We start from the raw sequence: 22072 nt of genomic DNA on the forward strand, positions 1-22072 counted from the left end.
AATGCCACGTAACCTCGGTGACATGCATTTATCAAACTGGCAGCTAAAAGACTCCTATTTATAGTGTTGTATGTAGATCTCTGGAAGATAGCAATCGTACAAACCCACAAGCTCATTTTTGTAATTTTTTTTTCCTTCAGAGCAAGGATCTACTCCAAGGCTGGGAAGTCTGTGAGACTCCAAAGAGTGTTACCATGGAGTTTCATGGGTTTGGGCTCAAGCCGTAAATATTTAAGTGGAAATAATAAAATGAAAAACAAAAGATGGCCAAATCCCCAAATGAAACCATCTAGAGCCTGCATGAGCTGGAGATAACACTAACGTGACATTCAAGATAAAGTAAAAGCAAAATTTTAATTAACACATTTTCAGCTCTTATCACAAAGCTGCACTTGCCTTCATAATGGAATATAACCTTGCTTTTAAAATTAGCTTTCCCTCAACAAAAGCAGCTTTCAGCGTCCAATTGGGGGGAAAATTCACATATTTTGTTTTAATAAAACAGCACTACCAAGGACATAAAAATATGAATTTTGAAAGCCAAGCCTCGGTTTCCCAGTGGGAGGAAGTTCAAGTGTGCCAATTTCCAACAGCTCTGGGTTGGGATGCTGCGAGCATGCATGGTGTTTATTGACTTCTAAATTAAAGCAGTCAATCTCATGGAAAAGCAGAGTAATGGAGGCCATGCTTTCAGTTTCACACCGTGTGTGTAAAATAGTAACCATCAGCAAAACTTCTCTGAATGAACTGCCACTAGTGCAGCCATAAGATATTCTGGAACAGGAAAATGCCATTTAGCCAAATATGCCACCCCCTATTTGTTTATCTTATCTACTTTTCTGCTTTTTTCACTGCATTGCTCAATCAATCCCATCCTTCTCCACAACCAACAAGTAACCCTACATGCCTCTTCGATTGATTTATATTTATTACTTGCTTCAGTCATTCTCCTTCGTTAACTTTTTCCAGATGACTGTTAGTAAAGCTGTGTGAATAAATGACAATGGATAATTTACTTAGCAAATTTACCTTCTTTTTATGTTCTGTTTTCCTCCAACAGATTCTTTGTTAGAAAGTTCACCCACTATGTGCTGGCATTGCCGGTAAGTGCCTGTGTAGCTACTGTTAAGCAAAAAATGCAGTAGGGATCCCAGCCTAACCCTTCAGACAAAGCTACTCTCCACCAATTAGCAGGAAAACAAAACCAGTTGAGCTGTCTGGGGTACAGCTCCCCCACATTCTTCCTACCTAAGACAGAACAGGGGAGTACACCTTTTTCCTTTAACTTGACCTCTCCTTCTTCTCAGAGCCTGGTCCAGATCTTACAGGCTCCTATATCTTTGCTTTGTCACACTGTACTACCCGATATTCAAGCTCCAGTTAGTTTTGGGGTTTTTTTTCTGTCAAATTATCATGGTTTAGAAAATACGCTCCCAGTCACAAAGCCAACATTTGCGTTCTGCAACAGTTCTGCAGTTCCCTGCTTCCATGACTGTTCCTGCTGGGAAACTTGGTACTAGACTATTCCAGCTCAGCAAACACAAAACACAGAGGGGAACGAACACACAGCCCACTGGAGCCCACTTCAATGTCTGCTTCCATATTTATTGCTCTGGCACATGCTTAGGTTTGTTCATTTGCTTTTTACAAAATAATTTACCTAGCATCTCCATTAGCTTTCTCACTCCGATATAGCAGGGGGAAATGCGATGTGTGTCTGCAGAAACTCACACACATCAGGACAATCACAGGGCGAGGATGCACCTCCATGGCCCTCAAAACTCCTTTTTCATTTCCCCAGGGTTCTCCTATGATCTTTGAATGAAAAATGTTTGCAGCTTATACCTTTTTATTTTACACAGTTTACACAGACATTTATAGAGGATTAAATTAGGCCATGTTGGGAAGGCAGGCGCTGTGGACGTAACTGTGTTCCTGTGAGACCATAGTACTTACATGCTGTGCAACATACACAGCTTAGGAATAATTGGTCAAACCTGTCCTCAGTCACACCTGCATGTGACTCCCTCTGCTTGCACAGATCAGACAGGGCAACAGGAAGCTACTTATTTATTAGCACGGACCATATTTTCTAATGCAGTGAGATATTTGACCTCATACCTGCCCATGCAACAAGGCTTTGTGGTCTGTAAGGCAGATGGGTGAGCGGTGGCACACACACAGAGTCTGATTTCTACCTGCAGGTGAATGTTTGGATTTCATAACGTGCTGGTTTGCCAAAAGTCACACGTGCGTGAGGGGGTGAGAGGAAATGGAAATCACCTTCAGGTCTCCACTTAGGTAATCCTTCTCTCCTGCAAGCTTAGGATGAAAATACAATAAAACAAAAATCTCCCCTTCTTGACTCCTCAAACTAATTTCTAAGGATCATATTCTTCATCTTTGTTCAAAAAATGATTAAAAAATTGTGTAAGATGATTGATTGGTCAGGACCTCGATGACACTCTGTTGGTTTGGGGCATTTGTTGACGCTGTAACTGGCACTAGTCATGTTCTGTAGAAGATGAAGAGGTGGGTTGCTAGGTCTGCCACCCTAATGCTTGCTGAGTAAACAGCTGAGACAAATCCTGTTGCTATCCAATTATTTATCATATATTTCTTTGGTAGAAAATACTGACAGGGCTACAGGATTATAACCTAGTTTGGTCCAGTGGGCCACAATTTACAGTCATTTACTGCTGTATTAAACAAGCTATCAACAATATATTTCAGTAGGACAGAATTCTAGCTCTGGTTAATGGAGAAGCTCCAGGAAAGACAGTAGCATCACTTCATATTTATATGAAGGGAAGTCCAAACAATCTTCTAGCTTTATAGCTTTTAAATTTGACATGCATTTCAGAAGCGCTATTGAATTCTGATTCTGAAAAACAGAAATTTTAAACAAAATGTTAGACATGTTATTTGCACAAGTGACTGTAAACTGTAGAGAACCGTTTATAGAATAAGATCCTGCCATGCTTGGATAGGTTAAACTCAAATATAAAAACTTCTTCCATGATGTACCAGATGCGGGTGCCCAGGCAGTGGCGTGGGGCTGCCCTGTGCAGGACACAGCTCCAACCATCCCACCACAGGGCACAGCTGAGACCCGCAGCCAAGGTACTGGCGCCTTGGGGAAAGCCTGTGTCAGAAAGGGCAAAACACCACACAGGCAGTGAGGGGTGAGGGGAAATGTGTGAGAAACATCCCTGTGAGCCCCAAGGGGAGAGCAGGAGGAGGGGGAGGAGGTGCTCCATGCACTGAAGCTGCCTATCTTGACTTGCGAACTTTCTCATTGTATTTTCTTCCTGTCCCCCGGAGGAGGGGGAGTGAGTGAGCGGCTGGGTGGGTGTTTGGCCATTAGCAAAGGCTAACCCAGCAAACCCAATTCCTAAACAAAGCAGAGCAAATATATCTTTGGCCCACCTTCTTTCAGCCTCAATAAGCAGGTTGTTGCTACATTTAAAAGAAAGAGCCTGGGGTCCCATTTTGCTATTGACTCTTTAAGTGGTGTATATGAAACACGCAAAAGCACTCCCACATGAAACAGCCTGTGGTTAGGAAATTCACCCAGAAGAGGGCATCTCTGCTCCAATGCCTATTTGCACATTTTAATCAGTGACCATAAAAATCATAAACATTTCTTCGAACAGGGGCAGGAAACTAGATCTTCACCCTGCTGCTTAGATAACCTGAGCAATAGGTTACACAGGTATGTTTTTCTCCTTTCATATCTCTGGATCATCAACTCTCTAATTCCCTTCTTTTGTAAAGCCACTCAGCATCATTAATAGAGCTATATGCCACTGCTTTTCCCATGGCTTTGTTTTTAGGCACACTTAAAAGTGAAAAGACGTGGATTTGAACCTCCTCTAAATGAGGAAAGCATAAAGGTTATTTATCTCCCATTCTGGGCACGCACTGTCACCACAGCATCCATACAGAAACACCACGTACCATCATCATGACCATCCCAAGAGAAAGTGACCATGACAACATTTTGTGAAGGACCAGATTATTTCACTGCATGAATCTCTGGAAACACCTACAAGATAAAGCCCCTCAAGAGATTTTAGTAGAACAAAACCTGTTTTCAGGATGCCATATGTGCTGGTTGGGGACACAATTATTTAGCTGGTCACATCAGGCCAGTTTAGACCAGCACAAAATTCTAGGGAAAACTGATATTTTTACCAAAAGAATTAAGCTTTTGAGACCCTTGAAGGCTACTGCAGAGAAATAGACATTCTTAGGCATTCAATACTTTAGGATGATAAATTATCTATCCACTGTATTTACCTGATTTCATTGGGATTTTTTTTCCATTGTATCATTTACTTCTTTTAGCACCTACTTTAGGAAATTAATCATGTCCTGAAAAAACTTTGGTTTTTTCCACTGACTGAAGACAGTCTGACTTGGATGTTGTTATCCACAATGTAGACATCAGTATGTTGTGATTAATCCCTCCCCAGATATATACAGAACTGAATTTGCTTTACTGCTAGACAGCAGCTGAACAGGCCCTGTTGAATGATACTTTTGGACTTAGACCCTCTGGTTCTAAAAAATGATGCTTTTACCACTTAAGGCTTTTCCTGGACCCTGCCTTTGCCGACCTTGTTGATGAACATTTTGATATATGAATAAAAGGGCATATAAACTCCTACTGTGAAAGTATGTATTTCATACAGAATAATTGTATGTTGTGTTTGATAGAAATTGTGGACCAATCTGATGTTTCACCTGCTAAAGGAATAATAATTTCCAGGTTTTCCATTCTTATTGTGACTTAAACAATTTTGCTTCATTTGAAGTTTGTACATTGAGGGGATAGACACAAAGTTTAGAATGAGAATGACTGTTCTAAGGTGATGTTGTGTTTGAATGGAAAACACTATGCTACTTTAGTAGTTAAGCATCTGAGCCTGCTTCCACATGAATTAGACATTTCCAGAGGCCTTGGCAAAGTCCAGCTAAATACAATGCTCATTCAGTTAATAAAAAGCACTGCACTTACTTTCTCTCCTGACAAATCTGACTCATGAGTGCTTATTAATACACTGCGTTGCAACAGCTTACCTTTTAGATTCCTAAAGCAAGCCAAAACTTCGGAATATCAATTTATTCATTTTCCTTCATTAAAAGTGCACATTCAAAATGAAATAAGTGTCAAGGCCCACACTTTTCAAGACAATTAATGTATGGATTTGCCAGACCTATCACTTTAGCACAGAGCCCATTTTTGTCCTTTTAATGTCACAAATATGTGAAACCCACAGCCACAAAATTAAATTCAAATAGGTCTAACAGTCAAGTTTGTCTAGATATTTTTCCCCCATAGAAAAAGTATTCAGTGGTTTGAACAAAAGTCCCACTGAGATCTGAACTGCTGCAATATCAATGGGCTGGTGAATTTCAAGGAAACACACAATTCTTTATTTTAATCATCTTTTCCTGTGCACTGCTTACCTTTATACACATATTTGATTTGGAAACACTCATAGTTTTCATACCTTCATTAATCATTTGGAATGAACACTGGGGAGCTTTTGGGAAATTTAGGGGGGTGACATCATCACCAGGGTCCTCAAAATAATAATTAAAAATGACAGGTGAGCACAGCTGGGAAATAAAGTGAAATTGATAACATATTTTGTCTTACTAATTACAACTTTTTAACCCACAAATCAATATGAAATTGTTAAAACACTGCTGTGCAGTTGCTCTTCTATGAGAACAACTTCAGTGTGAAAAAATATGGAAGACATGAATACTATAGACAAAATGCTGGTAAGAAGAGGTCTAGCCTGCAAACGTTAGTTCAGCACCCTCCTGCTATGGGTTATCCTGGGGAAGTCACTTCCATCTGTCTGGTTAATTTATGAAATGATCCAACCCTGTATGTGCATTTCTCGTTCTTCCCCACAGGACCAAAAGACGCCACATGCCTTTGCCCTGTCCTCATCATTAGTTGCACTGAATCTTATAGTCAGAGCATTCAGAAGGACTGAAAAAAATTATAAAGGAAAATGGAGAAAGATTTGCTACTGGAATGTGTCTTGGACACACATGCAGTAAATGAGAGGTCACTGAACTGACCTGTAAGCAAACAGGAGTTTAGCAAAATAAGTAGTTTATGCTCCTCTTATCAGGAATGACTTCATGAGCATTACTAGAATTCTTAACTGAGCACAGAACAGTTGATCCATCCTGCACAGAAATATAGCTGAAAGATGTCCAAGTTTTTATTACTTTTCCAGAAGAATAATATGTCCTGATTTTTCCAGCTGCAGATTGGGCAAGTTCCATTTAGTGAATGTTTTTAAGTCTCCCAAGTATTAATGTTAGAAGTGACACAAGATTCATTAGCTGAGCTTAAGGTAGTGTTTCAAGGTGTGCTTGACTGAACACAAGCTCATCCATGATGCTCAGAGGTCATGGCAGATTACTGTTCATAGAAAACAGCAACTGTTTGCTAACAGGAAACTTTGGAGCCAGCCATCAAGATGCAGGACAAAACTCTGTCTGACCGAACACTAAAGCTTTAGGATTGTGACATTGCTCTCAACCTTCTTGGGTTTTCAATCAGAAATCAATGATTTAAAGATTAAAGGCTCTATTTAGCAAAAAGCATTCCACTGCTTTTGCAATGCTTAAGCCAAGAATGTCATGAAACAGCTTTTTGGTACCCAGATGAGCTATTAAGCAGCAACTCAGCTGGGACCCCAAACCAGATGCCTCCTGAAGAGAGCACTCAGGAGGTAGACTTTTTATGTTAACAGCTCTCCCCAACCTTGCTTTCCTCCTAGACTTCATTCAGGACTGAGACCTCTTCTTCTGCAAAAGCAGTTTTCAGAATTCAATCTTTTCAAAGACAAACGGTCTTCCTCCTGAGTTTCATATTGTCAGTTATGTGACTATACTGACTTCCTACACAAAATAGTCGTAACTCCATTCTCTCTACTAAGATCCCTCGTGGCTGTGTACGCTTAGTAGGTAACTGCACATACTGAAATTAGCATGATTTCTGGGTATAAGTTGAGTAGTCGTTAATCTGCAGCTCCTCCAGGGACATGCCAGCCCCCTGAGCTGAACTCTGCATGCTCTGAAATTTTTCAGTGGGGCCCGTTTGGTCTTTTCATCACTAGCCAAATTTCATGTGGTCATGAAGAGAGAGGCAAATCAAAAGGGTCCTTATGAAAAAAAGAAGATAAGAAAAAAATAAAGGCTCAGTTTCACAGCCGTGATTAAATAAAACAAACACTTTTGCCATCTGATTAGAGGTGAAGGAATACTTCAAAAAATATTTGCTGAAAGTCATCTAAGGATTTCAGCTGAGGTTGGGGAAGGGGGAAGGGTGTTGGGAAGGTTAATGAACCTGCCTTGTTTGTGTTTTTGACCGTTTTTCATTTTCTGGAAATATATTGCAGCAACTATTGCCAGAGTAGTAGGCTGTAAATCAGTATCACAGGATATTTGCAGAACATCAGATTCAGGACTGCAAGTGCTCACATGTGAAACTATTCAGAGTAATCGGGCTCATCCGGAAACCAGGAGATTGTAGGTGTCTGCTCAAAGCAGCCTCAGCTCTGAATGTTCTGCTGTTTGCCTTTCAGATAAAGCAATAAGCACTTTCAGTGCAAGAGATGCTTTTGATTTAGGCTGGCAGGAACATTGACATCTAACTGAAAGTGTTTTCTATCTTCAGTTTTTAAGAGAATAGTAGTCTCAGAGTGGCACGCTGGCAATAGTGAGGACCATCTTAATGCTTTCAGTATCAATAAACAGTTACACTGGTAAAAAGTTGTTGTATTTATTAGGTTTCAGCTCAGAAAAGAAATACTTGAGAAAAGTAATCACCAGCCGCAGGGACAGGTGGCAGGGCTAATCTTTTGTCAAAATGGCCATATTAGAAGGGGAAGCGATTTAATACTGTGTCAGTGCCAATCAGTATTACTTTCATGGATTACTGTAAACAGAGGACTCTCAGACCCTTGCTAATTAATTCACATGGAGATCTTGCTAACAGATGGTAAACATACAATTAGTCACAGCATCTTTGGTGTCCACTTCAATGTAACAGTGACAAAAAATAAAAGGACTGTACCATTAACTGCAAGAATTGTTCAGTTCTGAAATTACTTACAATTAATATATTCCTACATTCACCATAATTCTGCCCTACAGAAATTTAAGTACCATATTCATATTCTGTCTGGTAACTTGTAATTTGTTCTGAGCAGAACAAATGACAGGTACAAACGTCTCTTCCTTTGGGAAAGCAAGACCTAGCTCCATTTTTTATGTGAGATACATATCCTTCGCTTCAGTTCTCTGTTGTGAACGTCAATACTTTGTTTCTTTCATTCAGAAACATTATGAAACAGACAGAGCATCTAATATTACTCCCTCAGTAATACTGCCCATCAGCCTGTGCTTCCTGTTCAGCTCTTCCTTCTTGAGGAGGGAGTACACACATGGAGCTCCAAAGCATCAAAGGCTCATTTTATAAGTTTAATGTTAAAGTTATGTGCTGTTGCAAGTTAGGCCAGCTCCTAAAAAGCATGTAAAATTGGAGTAAATGGAGCCCAGTCTGGCAGCTGTGAAAACTTTCACTGCTAGCAGAGCCAAAGCAGATGCTTCAGCTCGGAGCGGCATTCAGCAAAGTAGCCACCAAATTCTGGGTCATCTGGATGGAGGGCTGTCCAGGCTGGCATTCAGTGCTGAGGCTGCTGTATGCCCTGTCCCTTCTGCTGACACTCAGGCGTGCTGCGTTTGGGTGTTATTTACATAAAGCGGCAGAGCTGGAAAAGCATGTAGTGATAAACCTGGCACATTCCAGAAGGAAGATAGTTAAAAGAAACAGCATTTAACTAGATTATAGCTCAAGTAAGCCCAACCTTCAAGTGAGCTTATAAAATACATACCAAACCCTTGCACAGCTGAAAGCCGCAAAACACATACCACATATTTCAGAGGGGAGAAGAAGGGTTCATGGGTGGCAGTGGCAGTGGTTCTCCAGGAGTCCCTCAGCTCCACCCTGGGAGGGTCTGGGCTCGGTGTGCTGCTGGGAGCTGGGGTGACCCGGAGGTGTTGGCGCTGGCAGCCCCGGGGCCTCTGCAAACAGTTGGTGTTCAGATGCTCCGGCACATTTTGTCCAAACAACACTTTGTTGCTGGTCTCTTAACATGGCCCCAGCACAAAAGTTCAAGTGTGAAAACCTGTGTGCCCAGTGTTTAGATAGGCCTAATACAGAGGCATACCTGACCACAGTTTCTACCTTCTTCTCAAGTAAAGAATAAAAGAAGAAGCCAAATGATGATAAAGTTTTATGTGTTGAAGAAGAGAAAACACTTTCAAAGACAGTCACCATGTTCCTTATGGCTAAGATAGAGCCTGAATCAGTGGGGGATTGGCTGTTGGCTTCAGTGGAGCAGGTTTGAGCCTGACACATTGCTAACACAGAACGTTCCCAAATATACAGAAACGTTCCCATTAAAAGATCAAATTCCAGTCCACAGAAATTGATTTCCCTATTATAACAGTAGGAAATAAATGGCATATACAAGATAGTGTGTGCTACAGGAAACACTAGTAATGAAGGCTTCTCAAGGACTGTCAGTAAAGTATCCCTTTTGGTTTGGTAGGTTTGATGTTGCTTTTTCATCAGATAAAAGAGAACAGCACAGAAGACAAAGAATAAATATAACATGGGCTTTTTTATCCCCTGTGATCCCTTCTCTCTTCAGGTATTTCTACTGTTCAGGCTCTCTTACCTTGCCTACCCATTTTAGCTCCAGGGTTGGTCTGGTATTTTCAAAGTTTGCTAGAAGGAAAGAAATTACAGACCACCTTTGAGAAGGAGAAGAGAATCAATGTCCCTTTTGTGCCTCCTGGAACTGCATTGCCTTTTCCCAGAGTATTTTACAGGATGGCCCAGTCTGCATCCTTCCAACATGAGCTCTCAGAGCCTTGACCAGGGACAGATCTCTGGATGCTCTGAAACACCACAGTCATTCAGAAAAAGCCTTTTTCCCTTCATGCAGAGCTTTAAAAAAATAGCAGGTTTTGCTCAGAACGAAGCCAGATTTTTGTCCTTGTTTCTGGCTGCCTACCTATACACACAGGCTGGGTTAGCTTATCCTCAAAACACAGCATTTAAGTTGGGGATTGAATATTTGGCAGTTATATTTAAGATGTAATGAACAAATCAGTTTGTCATCAGTTTGTAATGGTACAAACATTTGGAGTATTGCAAGACAGCTTGAATAATATTGTGCTCTCCAAAGTAAAATGTTAGCATTTGGTTAGTGGCAACAGTGGGTAAAAACGAATTCTTGTTGCTGGAATGTTACGTTTCTGTGAGGTTAACCACACTTTGGCCAGCATCAAGCCAGAAATTAGCCTCTCGGCAGCTAAGATGGCAGCCTAAATGTGCAGATTTGATGAAGAAATCCTCCGTGGTTCCAGCTGTTTGGGCCAATTCAGAGAAGGGATAAGGGAGTTTAGCATTAATTTAGACTTGGCTAAAACTAGATCTAAAATCACTCCCCCCGTGCTATCAGTACCAAAATGTGGTACATATGTTCATTATAATTGTATACCTTAATCAGAAGCCAAAATGCTCAAATGAGTGGACACAATGCCAGTGAACGACAGCTGGAGTCAAGTTGGAGCGCAAGTCGTTAGCATCAGCTCTGCTCTTCAGGCAGAGCTTGTCGAACCAACAGGAGCTAGATTTCCCGCATACCTCCCATTGTAAGAACCAGTTTTTCAATATTTATTAATTTGCTGAATTTAAATCATTCAGGCAGAACAGCTTATTGCTGCAAAATTTGTTTCCACTTATACAGTTCATTAAAGCAGCAGAGATTTGTGCACAAGTATATATCTAAAAAATTCAGACCCTACTAATGACCCAGTCATGGTCACTGGTTTTATAGTGAAGAAACATCTGTATTTTATCTGTTTCCTTTAAACATTTAGAGAATCTACAAGAAATTTTTTACCTTATAACCAGTCACTCCCCATCCGTGACAATACAAAAAGTCTGCACATTTGACAGTGTATTCGTGAAGTGGTCCCTTCGAGTTTTCAAAGGACAGGTTTTTTTTTTTTGATTGCTGAATTTAAAATTTAATTTAAAAGGGAAAACAGTTTTGCTTTCAGCAAGAGGAATCACAATAATAGTTTTGACAGAAATTTCTTTAACTTAAATAGGAAAAATGGCAGCTTATTTGTCAATGGCTGCTCAAAAAAGAAAGTCTTCAAAAGTACCTTAAAGTTTATCCTAAAAATTACCTGTTATTTTTGATTTGTATCAACCTGTCTGAGGTCTGAGTTATTTAGGGAAACACAGATGTGACCATTGTCCCATATACATTCTTATTATAACTAGGAAACGATACTGAGCCTTTAGATACAAAGGAGGAATCTGTGATCTGACTTATGTGATAAGGCTTTACAAGTCTTGAAGTGCTATTATTGAAGAAGTTGTTTGCAAAGGTTGTCATATTTGAACACACTGATGGTTTTCTTGGTCTGCCCTTTTTTTAGCAAAGCATATATGTGGTAAGAGATCAAAAACTGTTTATTGATTGTTGAAAGCAGTCAGGATGCATGAGACTTTTTAGTACATCATTAAGCATGATGTACTCCAAACATAAAACTATACACTGAAGTTGTTAGTTGGGGAAGGAAGGAAAGGAAGGAAGGAAAGGAAGGAAAGGAAGGAAGGAAAGGAAGGAAGGAAAGGAAGGAAGGAAGGAAGGAAGGAAGGAAGGAAGGAAGGAAGGAAGGAAGGAAGGAAGGAAGGAAGGAAGGAAGGAAGGAAGGAAGGAAGGAAGGAAGGAAGGAAGGAAGGAAGGAAGGAAGGAAGGAAGGAAGGAAGGAAGGAAGGAAGGAAGGGACTTGCTCCAGGTTAATCGGAGCTTTGTCATTGATACAGAGCGATCAGGCAATATTCACAGAATCACAGAATCACAGAATGGTAGGGATCATAAGGGACCTCTGGAGATCATCTTGTCCAACCCCCCTGCTTGAGCAGGCACACCCAGAGCAGGGGGCACAGGAACACATCCAGGTGGGTTTTGAATGTCTCTGGGGAAGGAGACTCCACAGCCTCCCTGGGCAGCCTGTGCCACTGCTCTGTCACCCTCACAGTAAAGAAGTTTTTTCTCATATTGAGGTAGAACTTCCTGTGTTCCAGCTTGTGCCCACTTCCCCTTGTCCTGTCATTGGGCACTACTGAAAAGAGCCCAGTCCCACCATCCCGACACCCACCCTTCAGATATTTATAGGTGTTGATGAAATCCCCCCTCAGTCTTCTCTTCTCCAGGGTGAACAAACCCAAGTCTCTCAGCCTTTTCTCGTAAGGGAGATGCTCCAGTCCCCTGATAATCTTCGTAGCTCTCTGCTGGACTTGCTCAAGCAGTTCCCTGTCCTTCTTAAACTGGGAGGTCCAAAACTGGGCACAGCACTCCAGATGTGGCCTCACCAGGGCAGAGTAGAGGGGGAAGATAACCTCCCTCACCCTGCTGGCCACACTCCTTTTAATGCAGCCCAGAATATTGTTGGCCAACTTGGCCACAAGGGTACATTGCTGGCTCATGGTCAGCTTGTTGTCCACCAGCACTCCCAGGTTCTTCTCAACAGAGAAGAGATTCTACCTGTTCTGTTCAGACAGCTTAATACACAGTAACAAAAGAATAACCATCATGTATAGACACTAGCTACTTATTATAACGGGACATAATATAAATTACCTACAGCATACAGACTGATTTGAAAATGTAGGTCTGTATCAGTATTAAGATAAGCATTTATTCAAATATGATGAACATGTATAGGATACGCTTACAGACCCTGTCTAAAAGAAGCTATTTTTCAATAGTTTGGGCTCAATTTTTTTGAGCAAGGAAATTGCCTCTGAAAAAAATGTTTCTGTTTTGTTTTCAGCTGGACTAAGTCAGACGTGCCTCACAGAGAATCTGCACCAACTGTTGCACTGGTGCAACCAAGGGTGGGGACACAGCTTCCCTGTGCAAAGGTGCAGCTGGCAGCCAAGGCTGGAACAAAGGGGAAGAAGGAATATTTTAAACTAGTATCATCACTCAACATCAACACCGAATACTTAGTATTGTAACATCAGGTCCTCAATATGCTGTACCGTCCTGAGTTTAGCATGTATGTACATATTTTGAATGTACATATTTTGAAACCGGTTTTTATCAGTTTAAAACATAGGCAAAAAAATAACTTATACCTCTTATGACAAACTTGCAACATAAAGCCATACCCAGTTAATCTCAGATCTATTATAATCACGAGTGTAAATAGAACTAGACTGTAAAAATCTCAGTTTAAAATGTTTAGATTCTCATTTTAAAAAGCACTTAAAGGAAGCAAAATTTAAAAAGCGTCCATTTCTTGTTGGTATGAAATGGAGTCATCCTTCTACTCATAGCTAGGCATCCACTCTAAGTGCCTTCCTAGACACTGGGATTGTTTGTGCAGAATATAAATACCCAGTGTAGAAGGATTCTTCCTAGTTTTAACCATATGTTCAAGCTCTGAGAAAAATGAAGAACTATTAATTCCACTATGAAGTGCTTATTTTCATAGGATCTAGACATTTTATGAGCATGACTGAATTTATCATCCAGCATCTACCAATGTAAGGCATAATGTTGTTCCTGTTTTAAAAATGGGAATAACCAAAAGCGGCTGAGTACCTAATAGGAGATGACTTGGACCTGATTTTTTGGAGTACTTAACATTTTATAGCATGTTATAGTTTCACAGCACAGCTTCTATTGACTCAGCTGCCTTTCTGAGAGCTCAGCACTTCTAAAAGTCAGACCTCAGGTATCTTGAGCTGGGTGCTCAAATCTGAGGAAAACACAGTTGGTGACCACCTGTGAAAGTGTTGGTGTGGAATTTGCCCACCATTGCCAACAGCTCACTAGCATGGCAAGGGACCGAATTCAACTCACCAAAATGGAATCTGCTCTCTAAAGCACAAGATTTTCCATCTTCTTTCTAAATATCTGCCTTACCTTTGGCTTTATCAAGTCACAGGCAGGGGTATTTTGTTGTGGATGACTTGCAAACATTGATGGTCACTTTTGCTAAAGGCTACAAATTCGGTGTAGCTTTTCTATGTGGTATTAGATAGACACAACACATTCTGCAAGATGCTGAGAGCTTTTTGCAAGATACCAGGCATGTACACTTACTACTGAGCCTGGCTGGTTGACTACGGCCTCAGCTGCGCTGACTGCAGCTTTGCAATCTTAAATGAAAATCCCATCCCTGCATTTTACTTGCACCAAGATTAAAGGAATACATATGGAAAGCACAAGGCAAAAATACAAATAAGAAGTCGAATTGTCTGACATTTCATCGGTAACACACCATTATATCTTAATATCATGGGAAGCCAGCCTTTGTTAAAATACTATGTAAAATACCAGTGTGAAGCTGCAAAGCAGAGGTAAAAGACAAATTCTGAAAATAGAAGTGACACACACAGTATCCTACACCTAAGCCCAAGGAAACCAGACAAAAAAAGCACCATGAATTTAAAAGCTACATTAGAAATATTTACATATCTTTCTTTTGGGAAAAAGAAACAAATCTACACATGCAAAGAGATATTAGGAGAGAGTCTGCAGTTTGTGTTGCTACTTTCTTCTTTTTAGAAGTTTTTATTTTATTTTATAGTATTGTATCAGTAAAATAGCATTACTTCTGTCATCCTTATCATTCGGACATGAAATTATTACCTCATAAAGCCATCATACAATGTTTTTTTAGAATTGTTTCTCATCTATTAGAACTGACAATTCCTCAATATAGCCTTGTTCAAATAAACTCGATACCCACTTTAAAACCTCTCTGACTAAAGCCTGTTTTTTCCCCCATGTTGTAAAATCTCTGACCTTAGCAACACACATGCACACAAAATTCTCCTGAGACTTCAGCTCTCTACAACCAGTAAAAAACAATCTGCCCAGGACAAGAAGCAACAGTCTATTGTTGTTATGATTGTTTCAGTGCCTGTTTGCATCCCTCCAGAATCTGACATATCCATGGCCAATATTGATTCTACTGATTCCTCGCTCAAAAAGTGCTTTGTCCCTACCAAAGAGCTATTGACTTAGTTCATTGCCTGAAAAAATGCAGATACTGCAAGATTAAAGCGCAGTCTGCTCGCAGAGCTGGCTGCAAAGCAACCTGCTCCCACAGTGGGGAAGAGAGGGAGCACTGCTTTCGGTGACAGCCCACAGTTAGATGGGCTTAGCCAATTGTGAAACCACAAAGTAAGTCTCCCTTTCTTCACTCCTAGCTAGGCCAACCCAAAGCACAAAACCCCAAACCTTTACTAACAATATATTATGTCTGGGAACTGAAAGCATGTACAGAAGTGTATGTGTACACAGATATCAGCATGTTCTCATCTAGGAACTTCACACAAGCCACTGAGGAAAAGTATAGCTGCCTTCTCATAGCTATTCCTGCCATAGCAAAAGTTCCTTCTTTTCATTCAGAATGTATTGTCATATGTGAGTTAACTTACAATAAGAAAATGTATAAAATATCTTAAAAAGTTGAAATAGATTAAAAAGTTAAACCTAAAAATACTATGGGTATACAAGTAAACCATTTCAGCATTTCTGATTATTTTTGCAAACATGCAGCTCAGCATTTAATTTTCTTTTTTAGACTGAGTTGCATTTGGGATGGGATCTATTTTGTTAATCCTCAAAAATTACTGCAAGATGAGAGAAAGGGAAGAAGGAATGGTTTCCTACCCAGCTCTAGTCAGCCCCTTTCCAGACTGCACTCTCTGTTCTCTGCCTGGATTTGTGCAGTCGACGTGGGAGCAAAGCCACACAGAGGCTGGGTCTCTCAGCAGCATTTGCCAAATCACTGCAATGGCATGCACGGTTACCCGATGTCCCCTTGCATGTGCTCCACCTCTGGTGAGAGTCCAGCACTCTTATGGTCTGCTACGATCACTTGTCATGGAAGGAAAGATCCTTCCTACATAAGCTTTGATGTGAAGAATTTATATCACTTCATAACTGTCACTTCCTTTAGTCCCATTACAGCCTTGGAAATTGCAGAGGACGATGACCATTTCTCAGAAGGGAAAATTAAGTCATTCACTTTTGGCATTCCAAAAATTATAGCAATAGCCAGTGATGAAACTCAAAATTCCCTGCTCCAAAACATGAACTCATGCCCTACTCATGCTGCTCCCCTGCTTTAGCCAGTTCTTTTCTACTTTCTTTAACATATAAATCATGGCAATTATTATCTATCCCAAGATATATAATCCACTGCCCACTTGCATGTATCCCTTTCTATTATTGATACTTGTAAATAATTTTATTATTTACACAACTATAGCATTTCCAGTTAATCCAGAGTTTTATACCTATCCAAACCTACTAAGCCTATGCTGAAGTTTGCCTCTGTCTGTGACAGCACTGCTCAAATAATGCTAAAAATACACCACAGTGTAAAAGATAGGAACTTTTCTGCGTTCTTTTCTGGACCAGTGTTTCAACTGTCTGGCTAAGTACTGGTAATGAGAAGACAACAAAGCTAAGAAGAATTGAAGTTATGAACAACACCTTGTGGTGGATTGCAGGTCAGTAGGAAATGCTTACACTCCCATCAAGAAGAAAATCTTTGGATATTTATAGTATTGAACATATTACGGTACATGGAGAGACAGCAATCATAGTTGTTCTTATATATGTGATCTAACTAATACAAACATATTTGTTACTTACAAAGCAGTAAAATAAATTAGATTCCTCCCTGAGGTGATATTTTATTTAAGAGGTAAGCTTATAAAGCCATTTATGTAACCATATAATTGCTTTATAAGAAACCAGAGGGCTTCTACTCCGCTGAAAGTTCTGCATGCAGGTTTTTTGTTTTCAAACACTTGATTCCTCTGCATACAAAGTCAGATCCTTTCTATCAGCAGTAGCAGAAGAAGAGCACCACAGGCCAGGGTGACGGCAAGCACTGGTCTGTGGAGATGGCAAGATGGTGCCTACCTCCACTGGTGACAGTTCTTCCTGCTACAGAGGATGCTCAGTACCTTCTGACTCAGCTCTGTCTCACAGGCTGTCCCATGTCTCATTCTCACCTATTCTTTCCAGATTCTTAATCTAATCTGGATTCAGTGAATAAAATACTTACTCTGCAGTGCCTTAGATGATGTGTCGATAATACTTTTGTGAACAACCAATCGGTCTAAACTAAAATCTTTCAACTATGAAATTACTAAAAAAAACATTAAGACTTGCAAGTATAATCTGAAATATCTTGAAGTAACCCTATGGATTTGCTGTGCATGGAGCTGAGAGCAAAAGAGAGTTTTGTCTTCAGACACAAGAGAGAGACAGAGGTATTTACTTATAACATTACACGGCCTCATCTGTGCCCAATTTGTAAGCTTTATACTGCCGGACACTTGACAGCATAATGATATAAAATTATATAAAATGTAAAGGAAAGCAAACACCTATTTTGAAGAAATACCCACTTAGCACTCAGTTCAAGTGCCTACATCCCCAAGCTTAGCAATAACAAATTATTTCAGAACAAAGTATACATTCTGCTGGAAGGGTGGAAGGGCCATGATATATATTTCTATCACATTACATTCCTACCATCATGAATCTTAATCTTCACATTAAAGTCACAAGGGCTACTATTGTTCGTATCCTTCCCATTTTCATCCCACATCTGAATACACTCTTCCATTTGAAAAAAAAAATAATAAAAAAAGGCCTTGACACATGCCTGAATAAAAGCAAATTTAAAAGAAGTTTGGTTGCTATTCCTTCCAGTTGTGAAACAGGAATTGCTTTTGTATGAGGCTGGGTCTAACGGAGTGAGACTAAACATTTATAAAATCAAGTAGGGATTGAAATATAGCATTGTGGTTACTAACATTTTGCAGCAGCATATCAAGTTTCACGTTTCATCAGCTGAATAGAGTCTGTGTGCTGGGCTATTGTGGTTCAGTAGCTGACAGCAGTCAAGTAAGTGCTGCTCTCTTCCTGGCTTAATCATTTCTATTACACTCAGTGTCAAAACAATAATGTCAGTGAAATGGGCTTGCTGACATTATAGATTAGAATTGAGTGATTCTGAATGTCCTGTGACTGAATTGCATTTTATTTCTAGAAAATTGCATATTACAATTGCAAATTAAAGAGCTTAGATCTCAACAGGCTGTATCAACAAATATGGAGTCATGGACTCCAAGCTGCTGCAGAGATGATCCATCATGAAATTAATGAGGTTTAATGTATACTAACAAGAGAACAACTGCTGAAATATTAGGCCATGTGTTTGGAGAGGATCTGAAGAACGATAAGTTTTGTTAGGAGGGTTTAATTCAGCTGCACATGAGGTGAGAATCCCTAGGGTATCCTCAGAGATTTAAAGGATGTCCCAGAAAAAGGAAAAAAAAAAAACCACCAGCATTCCTTGATTTTCTTTCTTCCATCTGCCAACCACCACAATTTATGAAGACACACCTCCTGACATTCACTTGAGGAACACATTCACAGTTTAGAAAGCAGTCACAGTAGCATGCTGCAGAATTTCTGAGTGAATGACAGCTACCAAATGACAAGAAGTAGCATTTAATGACCACAGTCATCAGGACACTTACCAAGAAACAGCAGAGCATTTCTGCCATCCGCCCTTTAGCCGGCTCGAAGAGCAAGTGTGTCCCATAGTACTCTCCTACTCTAGTCTTATAATAATCAAGTTTTAAATACATTTTTCAGAATATGAAAAGCTTTGAAATACAAGAGATGTATTTCCTCTTTGTGTTTTCCTAGAAAATCAGCAAAACAGGAGTTACTCTGAAATTTATAGAATAATCTGAGGTTGCTTGCAAATAGCAAGTAAGACCAAGCTTAGTAAAACTGCAGCAGACAGTTGCCCTTTAGGGAGAATAACTAATCCAAACTTTTTCTTGTTTTAAAGAAAAAAGGCTGCTGCCAAAAAAAGGCATTAGTTTCTTTTAAAACAAGAAGAGAACTAGAAGGCCCACCTCAGGCACTTGTGTCTAAAGAACTGTTTATTCCTTTCAGGAAGGAAGATCTGCACCAGCAGACCCGTAAGTCAGGGAAAGGCAGTGTTGATATGACTGCTGGAAGAAACACTTACTCTTTGACCACAGGTTAAACTGTGTGTCCATGAAGGAATAAGAGTGAATTTCATGTTCTGGCATGGCTTCTTTGAGCTTTGAATCCAGGTGGGCAGACAGAAGAGTAAGATGAAGTTTTTCTATCCCTGCCCCGCTGGGAGAAGATGTGAATATGTGCTAGGGAATAAGCGAAGTCTTTGCATCTTTTGGTTTTTTTCTTGTGGTAGTTCAAGTGTTTTCTTCTTTTATATCTTCTCTTTCTCTTCTGTATCTTTTCCTCCTCTTCCGTCTCCCTCCACCCTAACCCTGGGTATTCTTCTTTCCTAAGTGCTTGTTCCTGTGAAGTTTAAATATAATTTTCTTGTTCCCTCTTTCCTCTTCTATAGCTGAACAAATATATATATATGTGCAAATTTATATAGAGATACAGATAACATCATAACCTATTTGAGATTTTTTGATCAGAGCAATGGGTCATTTTTGTTTCTCTCAATACTTCATACCCTCCCAAAAATATGCTTTGTGAACATACACAGCTTCTCAGATGACTGGAGAAGGAATTTTCCAGTCATACCAATTCTGTCATTCTTCACTGCTTTTTTACTTTTTCTTTAGTAACCATTGTTCAGCTGTGCATGATTAGAAGATGAATTCCCAGTGGCTGGTATTCTATCAGTTAAAGCAAGACAAATATTAGATGGGTTTGCGTGGTTTTTTTATATATGTATTCTTCTGAGCAAAAAAATACATTCATCTAGCCTGAGTTGAAATTTATTCATGGCCTGCAGAAGTTTGTATGAATTCAGAATTTCATTTGCAAGAGCTGTCACACAAGGAAGAAATGTAAACATATTATTCATACATGGGAGTATTTATTTCCAGAAACCAAAGTTATAGGCCATCACTTTCAAGGCTCTCTGAATGTTGATTTAATTAATCACCAGAAATAATACCACCAAACAAATAGGGAACAACAGTAAAGAGAAGTTTACAAGTAAGGAAAAATAAGTAGGAAACATTTGATCTTAATACAGTTTGTAAATTACTAAAAATGTTTACCAGACACTATTATGCCAGTGTCTTGTGAGTAATGTGGAAACAGGGAAGAAATTATGTTTATGCAATAAATCAGTCATCTTCAATACCATGACAAGGTAACATTTATGAAGAACAATGAACAAGAGCTGTGGAAAAGAGCAAGACTCCATGCATTAATATAATTTATCATATTATAAAATTAATATTAAAGTAATTATAAATAAAGTATTATAAATAAAGTAAAATTAAAGTAAATATTAAGTAATCTGTGCCACATGGTGGAACTTAGGTAAGTTTTCACTTAATTCTCAACATTATTATTTTGAACCAGAGTTCAGAAGGCATAAATTAGGCAACAAAAACATGACATTACTTTTAAAAAGTGCTCATGTTTTTAGATTGTCTTCATTTACTTTACAGTTTTTCAGTAAATAGGGCAGGGGTTTATATCTTCAATATATTCTCTGCAGTCAGTTGTAAAGGTTAGGTACACATTTTAAAAAATCAGAGCCAAGATCTTAGGTCAATCCACAAACCCAAGAAAATATAAAAAATTTTAATAAATAATTATTAACATTATTATATTATATACTAATAATATAATTTATATGGATATATTCTAAAATTATTTTTAAATGCTATTATCAAAATATAATATATAAATATCAGCTATTATTTAAATGTATGTTTTTAAAATATTATAATTTTTAATTTTTGAGGTGATAGTCCTGATGTAGCTGGAAAACAAGGAATTCTAGTTTTCTCCTGAAGATGTAAGAGCCAGCTTCAGTCCAACGTACATAAGGAAATATATTAGCAACAGAAGATGCTGACACATTTATCAACTGTGTTTTGGTAAGATTTTTGCAAAAGCTTCATTATTTTTGCTCAACGAATGCTTACTGAGGGGCCACAGCTTTACCCAGTTATATCTCTGGCAACCTCTTTGTGTAACTGAATGAGAAAGTGTGTCCTCATTTCATATTTAGCAGAAAGCCAGTCATGCACGTAATAAAGGTAAAGGTTTTAGCAAGGAATAAAGGGTGCCAGGAATATAAATATTTGTTACGTGTAATCACAGAACATCTGTTGCTCTGTCCCGATGGGTGGTCCAGCTCCAAAATATGCCCAGCATTTGCACCTTTTGCTATGCAGCCCAGATAATGTAATGCTATACAGTATCTTGATTAGTGCTGCTTGCTCTTTTCTGTAGGCTAATGCTGCTTTTCTGGGTGAACTTACTGTACAGGTCCAATAATAAAAACAATCACCCTAAGTCAAAAGAGAAGTTGCAAGAGTACCTGTGGATAAAAATACACAACCTCCACAGCTAGTTTTGATTCCCTTATTTTTACAGTTACAAATATGCCCTCTGTGTTTTCCTGTCACTGTTTTGCTTGTGCATTGTCCATAAAGCAAATCCTTTCTTCCTACTCTTAACTGTAGTGGTGGTGGTTCCTTGGGTCAGAGCTAAACTGTTTGACTCGACAAGAGTAAATGCAATATGATCTTTCAAAAGGTTGGTTATGGCATTTTAGCATTAACACTGCATTTCCTCTGCCTCTGCTTTTCTCTTCCCCTTGTCTCCCCCCTCCCCTGTCTTCCACTTTTGCAGGCTACAAGGGGACTCTTCTCACACAGCAGAGCACTGAAGCTCTCTCCAGATGCTTCAGTCATATCAGCCCTCCAGAAATGCAGTGGAAGGACTTTCCTTTGTAAAGAATGTTCTCAGTATTAAGGTTTCATTGTGAGGTTGTTCCTTTCAAGTGAATATGGTGAACTCAGTATTAAGAATGAAAACAGAACCTGAACAAATAAGCGACAAAAAGATCCTTG

The 22072-nt window shown here is 39.4% G+C and overlaps 1 long non-coding RNA gene across 3 annotated transcripts in view; it reads right to left on the reverse strand.

The window, feature by feature from the left end:
* Nucleotides 1-803: 803 nt before the first annotated feature.
* LOC142055270 (uncharacterized) overlaps nt 804-22072 on the reverse strand; it is a 49642-nt gene continuing 28373 nt past the window's right edge. For 2 of the 3 annotated variants that reach the window (XR_012659863.1, XR_012659862.1), the window contains one exon: nt 804-2884. This is a non-coding gene — a long non-coding RNA (uncharacterized LOC142055270). The remainder of the gene's footprint in view (nt 2885-22072) is intronic. The other variant, XR_012659864.1, reaches the window with a different exon arrangement.

Source organism: Phalacrocorax aristotelis, chromosome 3 (genome assembly GCF_949628215.1).
Source record: "Phalacrocorax aristotelis chromosome 3, bGulAri2.1, whole genome shotgun sequence".
Taxonomy (NCBI): domain Eukaryota; kingdom Metazoa; phylum Chordata; class Aves; order Suliformes; family Phalacrocoracidae; genus Phalacrocorax; species Phalacrocorax aristotelis.